This window comes from Pan paniscus, chromosome 10, assembly GCF_029289425.2.
Source record: "Pan paniscus chromosome 10, NHGRI_mPanPan1-v2.0_pri, whole genome shotgun sequence".
Taxonomy (NCBI): domain Eukaryota; kingdom Metazoa; phylum Chordata; class Mammalia; order Primates; family Hominidae; genus Pan; species Pan paniscus.
The window spans coordinates 82404172-82426672 of NC_073259.2; the positions used below are offsets into that span (position 1 = coordinate 82404172).

General features: G+C 35.1%; 1 long non-coding RNA gene across 2 annotated transcripts in view; it reads right to left on the minus strand.

Moving 5' to 3' along the window:
• The window catches only part of LOC117975485 (uncharacterized), a 70269-nt gene that overhangs the window by 27180 nt on the left and 20588 nt on the right, over positions 1 to 22501 (minus strand). For both annotated transcript variants that reach the window (XR_008620441.2, XR_008620440.2), the window contains exons 3-4: positions 18519 to 18588; positions 10251 to 10279 (exon numbers count right to left, since the gene is read on the minus strand). This is a non-coding gene — a long non-coding RNA (uncharacterized LOC117975485). The remainder of the gene's footprint in view (positions 1 to 10250; positions 10280 to 18518; positions 18589 to 22501) is intronic.

A 22501-nucleotide genomic window follows, 5' to 3' on the forward strand; every position in this document is an offset into this window, starting at 1 on the left:
AAATGAAATCATGTCCTTTGCAGTAACATAGATGTAGCTGGGAGGCCATTATCATAGGCGAATTGAAGCAGAAAACCAAATATTACACATTCTCTCCCATAAGTGGGAGCTAAACAATGCATACACATGGACACAAAGATGGGAACAATAAACACTGAGGATTCCAAAGGTGAGAGACAGGGAGGGGGTAAAGATGGAAAAACTACCTAGCAGGTAATACATTCACTGCTTGGGTGAGAAGATCGTTAGAATCCCAAATCTCAGCATTATGCAACATACCCATGTAACAAACATACACATATATGGGCTGAATCTAAAATTTCTTAAAAAGACATTACAAAGCTAATTTATGATATTTTGATATTGGCACAAGGAAAGGAAAATAGACGCAGTAACAGAACAGTTACTAGAGTACTGTACTAGAATCAAATCCAGCTATATCTGCAATACTATGTATAAATGGTCTTTTTAATAAATGGTGCTTGATCAATTGGGAAAAAAATGCATAACTGATATAACTGAGAATATGTAGACAAGTATACTATTATAATTGACATTTAACTCTTTTTCTAAATAATTGATAGATCAAGCAGGGAGAAAGTCATTAAGGATATAAATGAACTGAACAGCAGTATCCACCAGCTCAATTGAGATTTTCAGAATACTCCATCCAACAAAATTAGAATCATCCCATGAAATATTCTCTAAGGTGGATGACATTGTGACCATAAAACATATTTCACCAAATTTAAAAGAATAGAAATCATACAAAGTGTATTCTTAGACCACAATGAAATTAAACTAGAAAACCCAATAAGAAAAACATAGCAAAAAAATCCTAGATTTTTGGAAATAGTAAACATTAGAACATACTTAAATAAAATAAGTGGTCCCAGGCAAAATAAAAATATTATGAACTAAATAAAAATGAAAACAAACCCACAAATTATCAAAAATTGTGTGATGCAGCAAAAACAATGCTTTGAGGAAAATATGTACATGGGATGCATATATTTAACAAAGGGGAGATCTGAAATCAATATGCCAAGGAAACTATAGAAAGAAGAATTTTTCAGCCTAAAGCAAACAGAAGAAAAGAAATAATAAAAACTGGACCACAAATCAATGAATTAAAAATGGAGAAATGATGGAGAAATTCAATGAAAAAAGTGATGGTTATTTGGAAAAACACCAACAAGATGTTTAAATTTCTAGCCAGTCTACGTAAGATAAAAAATAAATAAAATAATAATTACAAATCTTAGTATTGAAGGAGTGTTTATCATTAATCATTCTATGGACATTAAAAGAATAATAAAGAAACACTACGCCCACCTATGTTCCCACCATGTGATAATTTAGATGAAATTAATTCCATATAAGAAACAAGTTGCCAAAACTCAAATAAAGGGAAAATAGATAATCCTAAAGGGAATTTTGTACATTAAAAATTCAAATTAATAATAAACTAAAAAAAAAAGTAGGTCCAAGTGGGTTAACTCTTTAATTGTTATAGACATTTTAAAAAGAAATGCCATCAACTTCTTACAACATCTCCAGAAAATGGAAGCAGACAGAAAACATCCTAACTCATTCTTTGGAGCATACCCTGACACCAAAATCATATCAACATTGCAAGAAAATTATAGACCAATATCTTTCATAAAGACACATGCAAAAATCCTCAACAAAATATTAGCACATGGAATCCAACACTGCACACAAAGAATTATACACTACTTCATGATTAAGTGGAATTCATTCCAACCACGCGAGACTGCCTCAACATTTGAAAACCAATAAATATAATCCACCACATAAAAGGGCCAAAGAAGAAAAATATGATCATCTCAATTGATGTATTTGATAAAATCCAACCTCCATTCATGATACAAACTGTTTTATTTATATTTTAGTCTTATTTTCTATTTTTAATGTTATAATAGTTACGTTAATTTAAAAAATTACTTTATACCAATGTAGACATTTATTTATTTATTTATTTATTTATTTATTTATTTATTTATTTATGGGATGGAGTCTCCCAAGCTGGAGTGCAGTGGTGTAAACTCAGCTCACTGCAACCTTCACCTCCTGGGTTCAAGTGATTCTCCTACCTCAGCCTCCTGAGGAGCTGGGATTACAGACATGCGCCCTCACGTCCAGCTAATTTTTGTATTTTTAATAGAGACGAAGTTTCACCATGTTGGCCAGGCTGGTCTCGAACTCCTGACCTCAGCTGATCTGCCTGCCTCGACCTCTCAAAGTGCTGGGATTACAGGCATGAGCCACTGCTCCTGGCCTATTTTTATGTTTTTATTTCAATAGTTTTTGGGAAACAGGTGGTGTTTGGTTATATTAATAAGTTATTTAGCAGTAATTTCTGAGATTTTGGTGCACCCATCACCTGAGCAGTGTACACTGTACCGAATGTGTAGTCTTTCATCCCTCACCACCTCACCCTTCCATGCTAAGTACCCAAAGTCCACAGTATCATTCTTATACGTTTGTGTTCTCATAGCTTAGCTCCCACTTAAAAGTGAGAACATACAATGATATAGTCATGCTTTGTGTCCCCACCTAAATCTCATCTTGAGTTGTAATCCCCATAATCTCCACGTGTCAAGGGAGAGATCAATTAGAGGTAGTGGAATCATGGAGGTTGTTTTCTCCATGCTGTTTTCATGATACTGAGTGAGTTCTCAAGAGATCTGATGGTTTTATAAGGAGCTCTACCCCCTTCGCTCAGCACTTTTTCTTCCTGCTGCCCTGTGAAGAAGGTGCCTTGCTTCCCCTTCACCTTCTGCCATGATATTAAGTTTCCTGAGGCCTCTCCAGCCATGCTGAACTGTGAATCAATTAAACTTCTTCCCTTTATAAATTACTCAGACTCAGACAGTTCTTTATAGCAGTAAGAAAACAAACTAAAGCATACAATGTTTAGTTTTCCATTCCTGAGTTACTTCACTTAGAATAATGGTCTCCAACTCCATCCAATTTGCTGTGAATATTATTTTGTTCCTTTTTATGGCTGAGTAGTATTCTATGGTAGATATATATATATATATATAATATAATATTTTCTTTATCCACTCATTGATGAGCATTTGAGCTGGTTCTATATTTTTGCAATTGTGAATTGTGCTGCTCTAAACATGCATGTCAAGTATTTTTTTCATATAATGATTTATTTTCCTCTGGGTAGATACCCAATAGTGTGATTTCTGAATCAAATGGTAGTTCTACTTTTAGTTCTTTAAGGAATCGCCAAACTGTTTTCCACAGTGGTTGTGCTAGTTTACATTCCCATCAGCAGTGGAAAAGTGTTTTGTTTCCACTACACCTAGGCCAACATCTATTTTTTTTTATTGTTAAATTATGGCCATCCTTGATGGAGTAAAGTGGTATGGCATTGTGATTTTGATTTGCATTTCCCAGATAATTAGTAAAGTTGCGCATTTTTTATATGTAAAGTTGGCCATTTGTGTATCTTCTTTTGAGAATTTTCTATTCATGTCATTAGCCCACTTTTTGATGAGATTGTTTGTTTTTTTCTTGCTGATTTGAGTTCCTTGTAGAATTTGAATATTAATCCTTTGCCATATGCATAGTTTGCAAAGATTTTCTCTCATTCTGTGGGTTCTGTTCACTCTGCTGATTGTTTCTTTTGCTGTGCAGAAGCTTTTTAATTTAATTAAGTCCCATCCATTTATCTTTGTTTTTGTTGCATTTGCTTTTGGGTTCTTGGTCATGAAGTCTTTGCCCAAGCCAATGTCTAGAAGGGTTTTTCTGATACTATCTTCTAGAATTTTTATGATTTCAGATTGAACATTTAAGTCCTTGATCCATCTTGAGTTGATTTTCCTATAAGGCAAGAGATGATAATCCAATTTCATTCTTCTACATGTGGCTTACAACTATCCCAGCATCATTTGTTGAATAGGGTGTACTTCCCACACTTTATGTTTTGGTTTGCTTTGTTGAAGATCAGTTGGTTGTAAGCATTTGGCCTTATTTCTGGGTTCTCTATTCTGTTGCATTGGTCTATGTGCCTATTTTTATACCAGTACCATGTTGTTTTGGTGACAATAGATTTGTAGTATAGTTTGAAGTCAGGTAATGTGATGCCTCCAGATTTGTTCTTTTGTTTAGTTTTGCTTTGGCTATGCGGGCTCTTTTTTGGTTTCATATGAATTTTAAAATAGTTTCTTTCTCTAATTCTGGGAAGAATGTCAATGGTAGTTTAGTGGGAATAGTACGGAATCTATAAATTCGTTAGTATGGTCACACTCACAATATTGATTCTACTCATTCATAACATGGGATGTGTTTCCATTTGTTTGTGTCATCTATGATTTCTTTCAACAGTGTTTTGTAGTTTTCCTTGTAGAGGTGTTTCACCTTCTTGGTTAGGTATATTCCTAATTACTTTACTTTTTTACAGCTTTGTAAAAGGGATTAAGTTCTTAATTTGATTCTCAGCTTGGTCTCTGTGGTATAGTAGTGCAACTGATTTATTTACATTAATTTTGTATCCTGAAACTTTCACAATACAAACTCTTAGAAAACTAGGTATAGAAAGAAATCTCCTCAACTTTATAGAAAGTATCTACATAAAACCTACAGCTAACATTATACTTAATAGTGAGAAACTGGATGTCTTCCCTCTAAGTTCAGGGCAAAGGAAAACATTTCCTTTCAACCAGTCCTTTTCATCATTTTACCGGAAGTCCTAGTTAGTGCAATAATACGAAAAAAGTAAGTATAGTTATACAGATTATAAGTGAAGAAGTAAAACTCTCTCTACTCATAGATGACATGATTGTATATGTAGAAAATCACAAGAAAATCCTATAGGTAATATGCAGTTACAGCAAAGTTAATATACAAAACAAACAAAGAACTAAGGTTAACATACAAAAGCCAATGACTTTCTTATATAGCAGCAATTAACAATTGGAATTTGAACTTAAAAAAGCAATATCATATATAATAACAACCAAAAAAATGAAATACTAACACAGAAACTTAACAAAATATGTAAATAACATATATACAAAAACTACAAAACACTTATGAAAGAGATCAAAGAAGATCTAAATGAATGGAGAGAAAAGTTCCTGTTCAAGGATTAGAAGACTCAGCTTTTTTTTTTTTTCCTTCAAGATCGCTAACTAGAGACACTGGACACCAGTTCTCCTCAGAAAGAAGGACCAAAATTACATATAGATAATCACATCTTGAATAGGCTATCAAGGAGGGTTTACTAGAACCCAACAGAGAACTCCTGGGAAAACAACAACAACAACAAAAAAAAACTGAGGCACAGAAAAGGAAGAAAGCAAGAGGCCAACATGGCTAGCAGAGATCGGCTGGGAGTCACAAGGGACTTGGTGTTGTGTGGAAAAGGTAAGTGGAAATACTTTTCCTCCCCTCATTCCTGTGGCAGACTGCCAGTATTCAAACTGTGGGAGAACTCCTCTGCACTTGCAAGCCCTGACATCATTGAAGGTAATGATTTGGACATTTCTTGAGAACATTACACCAGACTATGAATTCAGGCTGCGTCACTTGCCTTCCCCTGACACTCAAGTGACTGTGGTGTGTTGCCATTGTCAGGGCACAGCCACTGGGGGACTGTATCTTTCCCTGGGAACCTCAGCTCTTGTGCTCCACATCTTGGGAGTTCTTGCAGGTATTCCTCAGCACCTTCTCAGACAGCAGCAGCTGTACAGTGCTAGCTGGACCCAAGATAGCTGCAGGGTTCCCAGGGATCTAGCCCTCAGGGAGTACTACTCCTAAGGGAAAGTAAAGTGTAGCATACCACAGGGAAAGCCCCTGGGACAAAGGAAACCAAAGCACATGCCTTCTAGGGTCTCACAGCTCACTACGTGGGGCTGTGATTGGCAACTCCATCCGCCAGAGACACAAATTCTGTGCTGGACTCTGTAAGCAAGAAGCAAAATCCCATCCCACTGACTGAGTCACCTCTGTGCTCTAACCCATGCATAGAGGGGAGGACTTCTCCCTCTCCACTCATCACTGCAAAGGCTGCCATTTCTCCTTCCATGGGAAGTTGACACAGGCAAACTAGAAGGCAGGCTGCCTGGGAATGTGAAGGGTGGCTGAGTGCCCACCGGCAGCATGAACTCCTGACCCCAGCTTGCCCAAAAGGTAGGGTCCCTCCCCATCTCTGCATGAAGTTGTAGCTTTCCTGCCATGGAGACCAGGAGAGCTGTAGAGCTGTATTTGGTGTTGTTGGGAGAGACTTTACACTGTGCTCCAGACCACACAGAAGTTTAGTGGTGAGCCATGGAGCAGGCATCTCCTATGGCTCCATGCCACATTGCAATTTGGAAGTAAACAGCAGTGTTTAACCAAGCTGAATATCCCAAGCACCAGGATGGGCATATGACAGATAAACAGATCACATTCCTGCCTGCCAAGGCCACAGCACTGAGATAGTCCCATCCTTCTCTCCCAACCCCTTTTCAGGGACCTCAGCACATTTCGTAAAGGTCCCAGTGACTTCCCTGCTACCCCCATCGGGGTTGGTGCTTGAACGTGCTATTAGTGGACCCAAGGGCAGCAGGCTTGTTCGATCCAGCTCCATTTAGCTTCATCCCTTCTCCCAGGCTGTGTTCTGGGAACAAGCCCATTGTCTGAGGCCCTGGAGTGCTTCCCTCCATAAGTGAAGATCAGGCATAAACCATGCTGCTGCCACCGGCAGTCAGATCTTATCTGTGAGTGCCACCTACTGGCCTGGAGGTTGACCTGAACAACCCAATACAAACTCTTTTGACACAAGTATTAAACGTAATGGCAAAAGTTGGCATTCTGATACAATCTAACTTCAAGACTTACTATGAGGCTACAATAATCAAGAAAATGTGGCATTGGGGTAAGAATATAAACACAGATCGAGAGAACAGGATAAAGCCCCAAAATACATGTAAACAAATATGGTCAATTTATCTTTGACAAAGAAGCAAAAGCAATTCAATTGAGAAATTACGGTCTTTACAAGAAATCACGCTGAAGCAATTGGATGCCCATTGCATAGTTTGTTTGTATTGCTATAAAAGAATACCTGATCCTGGGTAATAATATAAAGAAAAGTGGTTTCTTTTGCTCATGGTTCTGCAGGGTGTGCATGAAGCATAGTGCCAGCGTCTCCTTCTGGTGAGGGCCTTAGGAAACTTACAACTATGGAAGAAGGCAAAGGGGAATGAGAGTGTCACATGGAGAGAGAGGGGACAAGAAGAGAGAAAAGAGAAAGTGCTAGGCTCTTTTAAACAACCAGCTCTCATGTGAACCGATAGAGTGTGAATTCACTCATTACCATGAGGAGAGCACCAAGCCGGTTCATGAGGGATTTGCCCCCATGATCAAAACACCTCCAACCAGGCCCCGCCTCTAACACTGGGAATCACATTTCAGCATGAGATTTTGGAGGGGACAAACATTTAAACTATATCATCTATATGTAAAAGATGAACTTAAGCATCTTACACTTTTCATTAAAATTAACTCAAAATTGATAATAGAGCTAAATGTAAAATACAAATTATAAAATTTCTTGAAGAAAACAAAAAAGTGTGCATGACCTGGGTTTGATTATGGGTTTTTAAATACAACATTAACAGGACAATCCACAAATTTAGCTATCAAAATTATAAACTTTTGCTCTGCTAATGACACTATTGAAGGAATGGAAAGATAAGCCACAAACTGCAAGAAAGTATTTGCAAAACACATATCTGATGAGGGACTTGTATCTAAAATATATAATGGACTTTTAAAACTCAACAGGAAAGTGAACAGCCCAATTAAAGATGGGCAAAATATCTGAATATCAGACACCTGACCAAGATGATACACAGATACCTTAAGTAAATAAAAAGATGTACAATATTATTTGTTATTAGAGAATTGCAAATTAAAATGACAATGAGATACTATTACATACTAACTAGGGCAGCTAAAATCCTAAAATATAAATAAAACAAAATAAACAAAAAAAAGCAAACCTGACAATGCCAACTGTTGGGACATTTTGAAGACAGTTTGGCAATTTCTTCCAAAGCTAAACATATTTTTACCAAAAGCTCTAGCAATCATGCTGCTAAGTGTTTACCTAACTGATTTAAAAAAGTCCACAAAAAATAACTTTTTATAGCATTATAAATGTTTATAGCATTTATAGCATTGATAATCACCAAAAGGTAGAGGCAACAAGGATGTTTCAATAGATAAATAGATAAATAAGCTGCAACATATTTATAAAATGGAGTCTATTCAGTGGTAAAAAAGAGATGAGCCATTAAGTCACAAAAACACATAGCTAAATCTTAAATGCCTATTGCTGATTGGAAGAAGGCACTTTAAAATAGCTACATATTATATGATTGCAATGTATATAACATTCTGAAAAAGGCAAAACTATGTGAAGACAGAAAACAAATAAGTTTTCCAGGGTTTTAGGAAGGCAGTTGTTCAGTTGGTAAAACACAGGGGCTTTCTTTTTTTTTTTTATGAAGGTGAAACTTTTATATACAATACTGTAATGTTGAGTACTGGACTGATACTATGACATTGAGGACTAGACACTAAGCACTTGGCAAAGTCTACATAAGCTTATAATATGAAAAATTACCTTAAATGTATGCAAGTTTTATCAAATATAATTTAGGAGATCAGGAGATTCCAGCATAGAATTCAGAAAATGACAAAGAATATAAATGAATTACAAATGCATAAAACAAACTTGTTCAAGGGTTAGGGTAATAAGGTGATAACCCAAATAACTGTTGAAATGAGTGGAATTTGTAAGAATAACAGCAAAAAGTAACTACATAATCGCTCCAGTTGATAAAGTAGCATCTACAAGGGTAAAGTTAATTAATCATTCTTAAACCGCTATACGTAAACAGTATAACTGAACAATTACATAAGGTTGATGGTGAATGTTGGTAGCTGGAATTCCTACAGTTAGATTTGGAGATTTTAAATAAGCAAGGGAAGGAGGCAAGAATGATCTATGTGATAACAGGTTAAGATTTGGAGGCATTGGAGTAAACTCATGTTTAGATTAATATCCATACAGATGGTTAAATATTAAAAACATGGAGATACAAATTTTTAAATACATGGGATAGTATTCAGGTGTATATCTCCTTGTGGTAAAGCTAGAACCAATGGGCGTCCCATAGCAACAAGGAAACCTGACACTCAGATCTTGGTTTCTAATATTATTATTCAGTAAAAGGGACCAGAACGAGACCCCCTGGAGAAATATCTGTTTATAGGACTGACTTAGGTTAGATACAAGGTAAGCCTGGAACATCCTGTAGTATTAGAGTATAAGAATATGTTAAAGAAAAAACAGCAAAAAACATACACACACAATGATAAGGGCATGTCAGAAGACATAGGAGCAAAATGAAGGAGCTTGCAATGGCCACTACTGGAACAATTTGAGTGATAAAATAAAGTAGTACTGGGTTTTAACCAAATGTATAAAGTAAATATATGTGAACCAATAGAGGAATCAATAAATCATTGAATAGATAAATAAATGAAAGAAAGAGAAGAGACAAATTTATCACATGGAATAATTCCAAATAAATCCTGTAGATACTCTACCCTTGATGACATGCATCAATACTTTGCCCTTCTTAAGTGTAGGCTACATGTTTTCATTTTCTTTCACAGAGTATAATATGGAAAGGGAGGAAGAAAGATTAGTTTTACAGTGGAGGAACCTATCAAACTCTGCCTCAGCCAGTTAATCAAGATTAACATCAACAGTGCTGAGTCAAATTGAAGGTAGGTATTAACCTTGGGATAATGTGATGAGAATGTCACATTAACTTTGTGGTCTTACTCTTAAAAACATACGGCCTCGGTTTAATCATGAGAAAAACTTCATATACGTTCTAATTTAGGGATATTCTGCAAAATATCTGATGAGTACTCCTCAATACTGTCAAGATAATCAAAAACAAGGAAGTCTGAGAAACTGCCACAGTCAGAAGTAGCCTAAGGACTCATGACAACTAAATGTAATATGTTATTATAGTTGAAATTATGAAACAGAAAAAGGATTAAAAACTAAACAAATTTGAAAAAACTGTCGACATTAGTTAAAAACAATTTATCAATATTGGCTCACTAATTATAATAAAAGTGCCATATTAATATTAGATATTAATAATGGGAAAATGAATATGAAATATATGTGGACTCACCATAGTATCATCACTATTTTTCTGTAAATCTGAAATGATTCAAAAATAAAATGTTTATTAATTAACAATATAATATCTGAAACAGGTGGATTCAATAACAGATTAGAAAACACATTGATAATCAGGAACTTAGGTAACTTTAAAATGTTGAGATTGAAGCAAAGATTGAAAAAGAGATGGAAAATAACAAAAGGAATGTAATAGGGCAGCGGAAAACCATAAAAGATCTCAAGTAATTGCAACTGAAATCTCTCCAAAAAAAAAGGAGAGAAAGAAGCTATAGTCGAGGTAATACTTAAGAATTTTCTAGAACTGACAAAATATATTAAATCACAGATTCAAGAAGCTTTACAAATCCTATAGAGGATTAAAACAATGGTCAGAAATCCAAGAAGGTCAAATTCAAGTCCTGTATGAAAATCTAAGAGAGGAAACTAACTTATTACGGTGATGAATCAGAGGACGTTTTCCATGGAAGATATGAATAATTACAGGGCTATAGCAAGGTGAAAAAGGCAGAAAAAGAAGTATTCAAGGTAAAGACAACAGGAAATATAAAATCCATATGCAGGAAGGAGCATGGCAAATAAAAATGTTATGGTAGGCAAACCAGAATTTTCAGCATTCTTGAAGTGAGGAGAAAAAAAATGTATTTTGAAGTCTGTTCATTCGTCGGGCACAGTGGCTCATGCCTGTAGTCTCAGCACTTTGGGAGGTCAAGGCAGGAGGAGAGCTTGAGCTCAGGAGTTTGAGACCACACTGGGCAACGTAGCAAGACCCTGTCTCTACAAAAAATACAAAATTAAAAAGTAGCTGGGTGTGATGGCACGTGCCTGTGGTCCCAGCCACTTGGGAGGCTTAGGTGGGAGGATTGCTTGAGCCTGGGAGGTCAAGGCTGCAGTGAGCCATCATTGTGCCATTGCATTCTAGCCTAGGCAACAGAGTAAGAGCTTGTCTCAAAAAGAAATAAATAACAATAGGTAAAATATGTTAATGAGAGGGCTCGTTAATGCGAAGTTGGGAAACTATGAGAGTTACAAACTGTGAACTGTGAGGTGAATCTTGTTTCTGTATCTGTCATTTTCTGAGCCTTACTGTCCCTAAGAGTCTGGCATACTGTCTCCAAGCAGCTCCAAAATTCAGATACTAACCTGTTAGTCTCAGCTGGAAGTCTTAGAAAATCAGTCTGATCACCCCGGCTTGGGACATGAGCTTGTATTAGTACACCAGTTAGAGAGGGACCAACACTATCATTTAATGTTACCACAGTAGTATTAGCCAGGTAGATTAACTTCACCCCAATCTCAACCATTCTTGACTCTAGCTTGCATCCCTGCTTCTTTAGACAAATACTGATTCCTGAAATGTTTGCTTTCAAATAAGAGAATTACATGTGTATTATTGAATATAAGAAACTGAGCAGTACTCTCCATATCAGAGAACAGAAAACAATGGGAAGCCCTATACCCAGAATACTAGCACTGAAACCCACATCCTGGTAGCCCATTTCCATATTTCCTCTATAAGATCCAGAGACAAACTGTCATAAGATGATAGGACAGGCACAGATAGGATTAAGCCTTTCAATATAAAATGTTAGTGAGGTGGAACAAGAGTTGATTAACAGCTGGACTGGGAAAGCTCAGTCTTTTTATCTTGGGACTTCTGAATGTCTGGTTTTTGACTCTTGGCAAGATGAGAGTCATGGGATTTATGATGCAATGTTTAAGGTCTGACACTTCCCTGGTGACCCACAGGACCAATTTCTTTAGAGCTGCTTTGCAACTGGCCAAACTTATTTGACAAGAGTAGTTTGATTATTTAAAGGGATAGTGATTTTTTTTGGAGAAGCACCCCCTAGCCCAAGATTTCTGCATAGATCATGGCAGCTAAAGCCAGAGACTCAGCATGGTCCGTGAATGTGTTTTAAAAATTTTTCTTAAAAGGAAGTCATTGTGGAATGTCTCTTTAATCTCTAATACCTACCTGCACCCTGTTTTACTCTATTGCATCTTTGTCTTTAAATAAAATCCTATGTGATTATAGTTTGTGGAGAATAGTGAGTCCTTTCAAATATCAGAACCAGGATAAGCGATACAAGTATACAAATAGAAATGATCAAGTATTTGAGGAAAGCCAATAAAATGACTAAATGTAATTGATATTTTCAAAGACATGTTAGAATATAGTGTATCAATAAATAATCAAGCTAACCACGTAGGATTTTAAAGCTTGCTAGATGAAAGTAAAAGCTAATGATAAAAATAGTAATAAAAACCTTAATAGGCTCAGGTGAATTTCTGTATAGATACTTTTGAGTAGTGAATTAAATGGCTGTAAAATTCAGTGTAGGAACTAGTTCAAAATATAGTACAAAAGAATAAGGGAATACAATGATAAAAGTTGAGACAAGGCAAACGAATAATAAAGCTTAACATCTGTCTACTAGAATAAGAGAACTAAAAGTAGAAAATAGAGAGATTCTATTGGATTTCAAACAGGGATAACTGAACTGAAGAAAATAGAAATACTTATACTTTCTTTCTTTTTTCTTTTCACTTTTTTTTTTCTTTTTTGAGATGGAGTCTTGCTCTTTGGGCCAGGCTGGAGTGCAGTGGCATGATCTCTGCTCACTGCAACCTCTGCCTCCTGGGTTCAAGTGATTCTCGTGCCTCAGCCTCCCTAGTAACTGGAATTAGAGGCGCCTGCCACCACACCCGGCTAATTTTTGTATTTTCAGTAGAGATGGAGTTTCAGCATGTTGGCCAGGTTGGTCTTGAACTCCTTACCTCAAGAGATCCTCCCGCCTTGCCCTCCCAAAGTCCTGGGATTAGAGGTGTGAGCCACCATGCCTGGCCAACACTTACACTTTCTTTTGAAAAATGTTTCCATGAATTTCTGATATTCTCATTTCAAAGTGGAACAGAAAATAGACCACTTTACAATATTCAACAACCATATACGTAGACATATACATACATATGCATGTATGTATTTATACTCTTAGTTTCTCTTATCCTTTGAATCTGTAATAATTTCTTTAATCTTTAACTTATCTTAGCCTAAGAAATGTGTCAGAAACTGTAAATTGGCTTGGTATAATCATTCCTACCCCTTTCTAGCACATATCTCTTTTCGGTAAGGATAGATAGCTAAGAACCAGAACAAAAGAAAGCAAAAAGCAAATAAAAATTCATACATATTTTAGTGTAAATGCATATATTTCTGGTTATTGTTTGATTTTCACCAATCTTATACACATGTGTGAAGCTTTAAAAGTAAGCTACCTATAGAGGGTGGCAAAGTATAGCACATCCATTTTGATGGTGGGGTTTAATGGCTCAGACCCCATATCTATGGTTCTTTGATTCTGCGTTTTCCTGCTCATGCCAGAGGCACTGACTATCTTTGAGAGCCAGTTATATTGTGTGGTTATAGAAACTATTCTTGAACATTCAACCCACAGACTACTTCCTGAATGCCTGCCATGATTCTATGAGCCATATATACCCTTTAATAAATCTCCATCTACTTAAAATCTTTTTCAAGGACATTCTTTTGTTTTCAAATAAGATTTTTCTCACAAATTCAGAAGAATATTCCTATAAGCATTAGGATTCTTACATGAACTAGATAAAGTTATTGTTTTAGGAACTATACTTAAGTTGTACTTGCTATACATAGGTGCTAAATCAAAAAGAAAGCTAGTATGGCCATATGGATATCTGAAAAAGTAGACTTTAGAACCAGAAGTACCAGTGATGGGCATTACCTGATGATGCAAAAGTCAATTCACCAAAAGACATAACAACTGAAAATGTGTATGAACCTAATAACAGAATACTTAACTACTTGAAGTATAACTGATAAAAATGAAAGGACAAAGAGACAAATCCATAATTAAATATAGAGAATTCAACTCTCTAAAACTGATAGAAAAAGTCGAAAGGATGTCAGCAAGAAAGTTAGATTTGAAAATTGCTATCAACCAACTCCACCTAAAGAAAAAACAAGCTAGGACTTAACTCAGGAAAAAATCAGTTCAAAGAATCTTGTCTCACTCTGTATCTGTCATTTTCTGAGCCTTACTGTCCCTAAGAGTCTGGCATACTGTCTCCAAGCCCCTCCAAATATTCAGATACTAACCTGTAAGTCCCAGCTAGAAGTCTTAGAAAATCGATCTGACCAACCCAGCTTGGGACATGAACCTGTATTAGAACAACTACTCTGGCTAATGGTTGAGAGTCTAGATTTGACCTAACTGGGTCATATATCACTCCTGTGGAAGGAGAAAGGGCATTGTGAGACTCCATCAGACTCCACGATTTGAGTGAGGGGAGCAAAATCTCCCTAAACAAAATGGTGAAGGGAAGATTTTGGGTGGTAAAACAATAAATATCAGTGACATTCTACTTCATTGATATCTTTTCCACCAATATTCCATTTTGGGTAATGTGGGTCCAGCTGATACATCCTCAAGTCTCTTTCTATCTACAAATTACTTAGCAGAAATAATTAATAATTAAGCTTCTTAATATCACTTTTACACTATTTTTTGTTCTAATGCATGTTCCCTTGTGTTTTTATATGCTGTTTGTTAAACCAAATGATACAGTAGAAGGGATACATTTGGAATTTATTGAAACAATTATTTTTTCAAAAAATATTCCAAAATTATTTTTGTAGACGGTGCTGCTTTCCTTCAGTGTCCACTGTACAAAATGCTGCCTAATTTGGGATGCAGCGTCCCTTGATGAAGCAACCTCCCTGCCAAAAAATTCAGAATATGGATCAGTACAGGGTCATTTTAAATTCCCTTAGGCTGCAAGAAACATATCCAGCTTGGAATCAACTGGAGACAGATGCCTTATTCCCTAACACCAGAATTTCCTGTGTAGAATATTTTCTACAGTTCTGGAAGTGATAGCTTGTGGGCATTTCTGCTTAATCACTTTATCTCCAAAATTGTGTGAACAATATCAGCTTAACGTGAGCCTTTCTGACACTAGAGAAACTAAACATGTGAAAATAGAGCTAATTCTCTTTGTAACTATCTGGGAGTAATTCTTCACAAAAGCCTGGACTGCTTTTTTGAAGTTTCTCCAAGCTTCTCTCCAGTCCTATGACACCAAAGATTAGGCCTGCAGCCTAATGGAAGCAAAGCAACAGGATCCTGTCAATATCTACTATGACAATATAAGAAGAATTACACCCAGAGCCACATTTTGCTTCAAGCCTTTTCATTTAAAACATGTATAGCATTAAACTCTTGGGTAATAATGGGTAGCTAGAAGCATTAGTCTTAAGCTCATTAGGGATATGCACATTTGAGAAACCAATATATACCCTGTTTTGTGATTGAAAATGAAGAGTTTTTCTCCAAAAGTTACCAAATAATACTACCAAGAAACACATGAATCTGGTATCATTTTAAAAACTTTCCAAGTATGCCTTCATATATTACTTTTGCAACTTAAAAAAGACTGTAAACCATCTTGGCAAAGAAGAGTAAAGTGATCTGAATCACTCTAGCTGATGTTAAGGCTTATTGTATAGCAAAAAGTAACCAAGACAGTGCATGATGGCAGAGAGATAGACATGTATGTCCATGGAACAGAATAGAGAACTCATAAATAGAAAATTTCTGGGGTGTAAGGTGGCAAAGAGTTCTTCCCTTGACATCAAAAATACATGCCATGAAAGAAAAAAATTGATAAACTGAACTTCCTCAAAATTAAAAGATTTGCTTTGCAGACATTCTGTTAGGAAGATGAAAAGACAAGCCACAGATTGGGAGACCTGCAGCCACATATCGGACAAGGAACTGAAACCTGGAATATATGGAGAAGAATACGTGACACCCTTCCAGAAAATGGCACTTCTCCATCCAAACTTGCCTCTTTTGGAGCTACCATTGTACAAGCTGAAGGATAAAGTGGAAAGGAAGCATCCCAGCTTTTCTCCATATTAAAAGAACTAAATTAGTAGGCAAGCTAGGTCAATGGCAGTTTTAGAAAATGATATTTTGTGGCACTCTAAATACTTACATTACATAAACAGAGTAATGACGTATGGTACTCTGTCAGTACTATGCACAAGTTGAAAATAAAATTAATTTCCTACAAAACTATTTTAAAGTGGCATATTTATACACAAACAGAAGAGCAATGCAAAGCCCCTAGCAAGTGGGCAAAGATTCAGGGTTCAATCATAATCCAAAAGAGAACTATTAAACCAAAGCTGTTTAACCAATAAAAACAAAGTAGTGAGAACCATGTTGAAAGGCCAGTCCAGTGTGATTATGACAAAACTGAAAAAGAGAAAATCGTAATTTTGCAAATACAATTTAGTTTTGTTTAGGATAGGAGTTCCAAAGGATACTCCTGAATTGAGTTTAGGATCCAAGGTCTAAAGGACAGAAAGGAAGTAGTAAAACTCTAAACAAATATTAAAAAAAAAAAAAGCCAGAAGTCATAGTGTTGGGTCACTGAATCCCAGAGCAGTGAAAGAAGGCATTAGAGAACTCACATTTATGGAGGAGCTAAAACATGCCTCACACTATACACTTGCCATCATACTAAAACCTAAAATAACTTATGAGATTAGTAATTTATATTTCCATTTTGCAGACAATGAAATTGAGATTAAAGGAGTAATTAACAGTCCCAAGATTATAAGTCTCAAAACAGGTGTTGCCTAGCTCTTCCTCTGCATTGTAACAACAAAATGCTAATGTAAATGAATTAGACCTTAATATGGCTTCAGTTTGTATCGTGAGCCACAAGAAACCTTTATATTCATTATTTTTTCTTTCTTTAAACTGAAGCTTTGAACTGAGCTAAATTTGATATGCCCATTCCTTCTTGTCAGATAGGGAGACTAATCCTTGGAAAAACCCAACGGCTTTCTTGAAGACACACATGGTAGGATGGATTTTTACTCTGTGCAAGGGTCTGTCAGGTTCCAAGTGAAGTGTTCCTCCTATGACACAGAGACAAGCTGTTGCTATAGCAGCTCTATTAGCATTATTTTATAATCCTCAAATCACTATAATCCTGAGTATGGTATTATCTGCTCTAGTCCCATTTCCAGAGTCAGTCCTAACAGAGCTGCTGTAGCAATGGCTGGTCTCTGTGCCCACTATCATTTGCAGGCATGCTAGAGAGTTTGCAAACAAGTGCTGCCTCTACTGGCTGAGATCATGAGCAAATTACATAGTCTTTACCATGTTGCCCTTCCCTCATATATAAACAATGAGGAATAATAGTGCCACAGGATCCACCCCTTAAGTTTCAGTAAAAAAAAAAAAAAAAAGCACTGGAATATATATATATATATATATATATATACACACATATATATGTATATATATACACACATATATATACATCTATATATAGTGCTCAATAATATATATGATTAGTAATAGTAGCAATATTAATAGTAGTAATGATTACTCATAAAGTAAGAAAGTATTAGGAATGTATAAGAAAAGATAGAAAATAAGGTAGGGAGGATGGCCAAAATATTCTATTTTAATCTGTTTTATTTTGAAATGTTCTGCCTGAGTGGATTAACAAAAAATGGCATTTCCACTGTTGCCTTTCACAGCAGTGATATATATCAAGGCTTTTATATACTGACAATAGAAACTAAGGCTAAAATTGATATTTATGTTGATATTATAAATGCTTCAAAATAAATATAAAGAAGTATTATAATTTGCATTTTGTTCTTCCTTAGTTTTCAGAACAATTACAAATGTTTACCTTTATATAATACACATAATAGTTATTATATTGAAAGATGGTCTTTCAGATATTTATTTTTTTATGTCATAGTATAGTATATTATTGTTATATTCAACTTTATAATTTTGGTATTCTGAAAAAAAGTAATAATGATTTTACATCATTGAAATACTGCAGTCGTCACAAAACAAAATTTTATGTTATTTCAAGCCAATTGGTGTTCATAACTTCTTTCTTATATTTTACCAGGTACAAAAATGATAATCCTTATTTTCATACTATCTGTTATCACCTTTCTCTTGCATGTAAAATTCCTATTTGTTTATTAGCCACTCATTTGTAAGCGAATACCTACTGAGCATCTCAGTATGCTTATCATGGCATTGAAAAAGAGATAGGCCTTGCCCTCATGAGCTTATGGTCTAGTAAGAAAGACAAACATTGTCCAAGTCATTACAAACAACTAATTTAGATTTATAATTACCATTATGTGGCATATACAGAAAGAGATACTTACAACAGGTATACCTAACCCATTTTGGCGATCAATAAAGAACTTCCATAATAATGGGCTGTTAATTTGAGATCTGAAATTTGAAAAAAAATAGATATTATGTGAGTGAACAGGTACAGATTTAGAAGGTAAATATTGTTCCAGAGTGAAGGAAAAATGGTGCATAAAAATTCTGAGTTAGTAAAAATACACAACACATTGAATAATTGAGAGAAGGATCTTGCCACTAATTCTTAAAGAACAATCTCACAGGTGGCCAGTGAGGCAATTATAGGGACCCAATCATATACCAATTTTAAACCAGATTAAGAAATTTAGGCTCTTTCCTATGTCTAACTATAAGCATTGGAAGACTTTTTAAAATAATAATGTGACAAAACTATACATTTTAGAAGATCAATTAGAGCTGTACAGGATGCAAGAAGTGACAAGGGAATACCAATTATGATACCAGTATAGAAGTCAGAAAAGAGAGATGGAAAGCAGAAATAGAAGGATGACAGTGACAGTTTGGGGAAGTGGAGGATTAGCTGGCCATGTAGGGATAAACAGAGTGAGGAAAAAGATGAAATCAACTTTTATCTTCCTGATTGGAGCAACTGAGTATACCATAAGATTAAATGAAAAATAGCATACTGAAAAAGGTGACACAATAAAAGTAAAGGAAAAAAAATGAACTAAGCATGATGTGTTCTTTCTTCAAAAATCACTGATCAGATAACTCTCTTTTCTTATGGCAAGGAGTAACTGAGAGATTAGAAAGAGAACAAGAGTGCTACCTTAAAATAATTCATTTTACACCTCTGGGAATTTCAGAGAAACTCCAGCTTAATAAACTTTTTGCTTGTTCAGTATAAATTATATCGATGGATGGATGTATAGGTAAAGATGGATAGATAGATAGATAGATAGATAGATAGATAGATAGATAGATAGATAGATCAGATAGACAGGAAGACACAGTTGAAGCTCAAAAGGATACATACTAGAAATACATACTTCCTAGCTTTGGCAAGACATGGTAAAACATGAAAGACAGGGTAAATTGAAAATAGAGTTGAGAAAGAAGGCATGAGGAAATTCGGTGTTGAAAGATGGTATACACATATAAACCAATGGAAGGAATTTTAAAAGTAGGAAAAATACTTGAAGAAAGTGGGATCAAATTTAAAGAGAAGATATTGTGTCAATGAGCATATCATTTATTCAGAAAGATAGTCAGAGGCTACACAAGAAGACTGAGAAGTGGCCACTGCATCAGAGTGACGTGGAGGTCACTGGAGCCATTTACTAGGGTGGGTTCAGTTGAATGGTAGATGTGCAAATGACAGACAATTAAATAGAAACAAAGGTTTCAGAAAATTAGGCTGAAGAAATAAGAACATAAAAGTCTATCTGAAGTTGTATGTATCTTAAATAGAGGCCTTTTTTGTCGTATTGGAATGTTTTTAATATGTATAAATACAGATGAGAAGAGCTAGTCCCATTTTAACAGTTGAAGATACTAGATAGAAAGGGAAGGGGAATGAAATAATCTAAAGAACAATTTAAACACTTTATTTTTAGAAAGGAAGAGTGACAACTCCAGTATTGTGGCAGAAAGAAAAGAATAGAGAAGGTGTAAAAATATATACTGGTTTGTAGATTAGCAATGGGAATCTGAACTAATTTATTTCTTATATTTCCTCTTTTCTGTCTGAAGAGAAAGTGTGAGTTTCGACTAACGGTGTAGAATGTGATGAGAATAATGGACAGTTTTACAAAGCTGTAAAAGTTATTTTAAGTCACTGATTGCACAAGTCATCACAGGGGCACTGATGCTGGTGATTAGAAATGAACCATTCTATTGATCTACCTGGTGGTTCGGTATGCATCCATTAAGGCTCAGCAATCTGAATGCAGGCATTAAGAAGGCTAACATTACATAATTCTAGGTTTTGAGTTTCACTGGAGAATTTAGGCATATATTTGGGGTAAGGGGGAAATCCCAGTAAGATATTATGAAAGAAAACAAGATACCAGGGGAAGGACATTTGCTGTAGTAGTAACTGAGAGGGAAAATGAAAGATTGGAGACTGTGTTTCACTGTAGAATTTAGGCATATAGTTGGGGTTAGGAGGATATCCAAAAAAGATAATATGTAAAAAAACCATATATAAGAGGAAGAACATTTTCTGTAATAGTAGCTGAGAAGGAAAATGAAAAGTTTAGAGACTGTGTTTGGGGAGCCAAATGTTTGTCACAATTTCTGAGGTTAAACACTATTAAAGACTGATGCTCTAGAGTGTGACTATGGTCACAGGAAAAGTTGATGAAATGGAAGATAAATCTATAAGACTAAAGTTTCCCAAAAAACTAAAGGCCAGCTTGTTGAATAATCTCTTCTGCGTGATCTAAATGGTGGAAAAACTTGGGGTGGAGATGAAGTGTAAGCACATATGATCTGTGTAATAACAATGACCCAGGGTGGAAAAGCAATACATCTATTACTGGTTTATACCACTATGCTCCATTTTACTCTTCTGCCAATGATAATCTGTCTAGCCTAGATGAATCCTTTCTCATATGACCAATATTTCTTATGTACAATTTCTATCTAATAGAATATGTGAAATAGAAAACTAGGTTATAGAAACTGAAAGCTAAACTTGGTAGAGAATCCAGCCTACCAACTTATTTTATCAATGCAAGAGGCCAGGAATGTTTAAATATGTGTTTAAATTTACAGAAGTAGTAGCAGATTAAAGTTAAGCTCAGTTATCTGATTGTGCCTGTCATGTGTTCATCCCAAATAATTTAACAAGTGAAAAAAATTATTTAACGGGAAAAATATAACCCATCTTCAAATAAAGAAATGTAATATCAGTAAGAAGATACAATCTCTCTATAAGTGACATCACTCAAAAATTTAGACATGCAATAAACTGTAGTATTTCATTGCCAAGCTATGAAATAAGATCAATATTGGTACCAATTGAAACAACATCAGACAGAGGTAGGTTAGAAAGTAAATGTGTGACAAAAAGAGTGTGCTCAAGGAGATAATGACCTTAGGTATCTAATTATAAAAATAGTCACATAAAAATTAAAAGTAACACATAAATACCAGTAAAAGGTCCATAGGTCCCTGAATTTGCTGTTAATATTTAATACATATAATTTATAACAGATGATGGAAGTCAGAGGTGATACAAAAGGTGAGGAATAATCACAGCATTTCAAGGGCTAAGTGGAGGCTCCCTATTTTGGTGTACCTAAAGATAATCAAGGAATATAATATGCACATTTCTCTTAAAACTTCGACTAATGTAACACTTTTTTAGATATTTTATATTCTCAGGTTAAGTTTACTTATCTGCCTGTGCTATTATCATTTTTATGAATAAAAAGAATATAAGAAAACTTTTATTTTAACATTGAAAAAATACTCTTAAAAGCAGCATTGAGAACAAAAACTGAATATTGACTGTTTAAACAATATATAGTTTCAGATAATGCTATGTAAATAATATCAAAGTCAGTTTTTGCCAAATACTTTTTAATATTATAAAAATAACACAATGATGGCAAGCTTTAAACCAAAAGTATCCAAATCTCTTGTTACAGAATTGGGAGTAGGAAATAATAGAGTGCTATATTTTATGAATGGGGTAGTTTTATTTTAAATGAGCTAAAATGGATATTCCAAACTTTAAAAAGATGATAACATTGATCCCCATGTCTTCACAGATTTTGACTTAACCATGGTAAATTAAATTAGATATTAAAAAAGAAAAATTCTGATGAAAATAAACTTACCTAGAGAGAGCAGTATTTATTTTAGGCAATATATGTAAAAGTCTTGAGTTCAACAATGGCAGAGTTTCAGGGAGAAGACGATTTCAGATTTTGTATTAAAATGATTGTCAGCCAACTGAAATTTTGTGTGATAACGAAAAAAAATAAGAATAGCAAGATTCCAAATATAAAATATTTATTTCTTAATA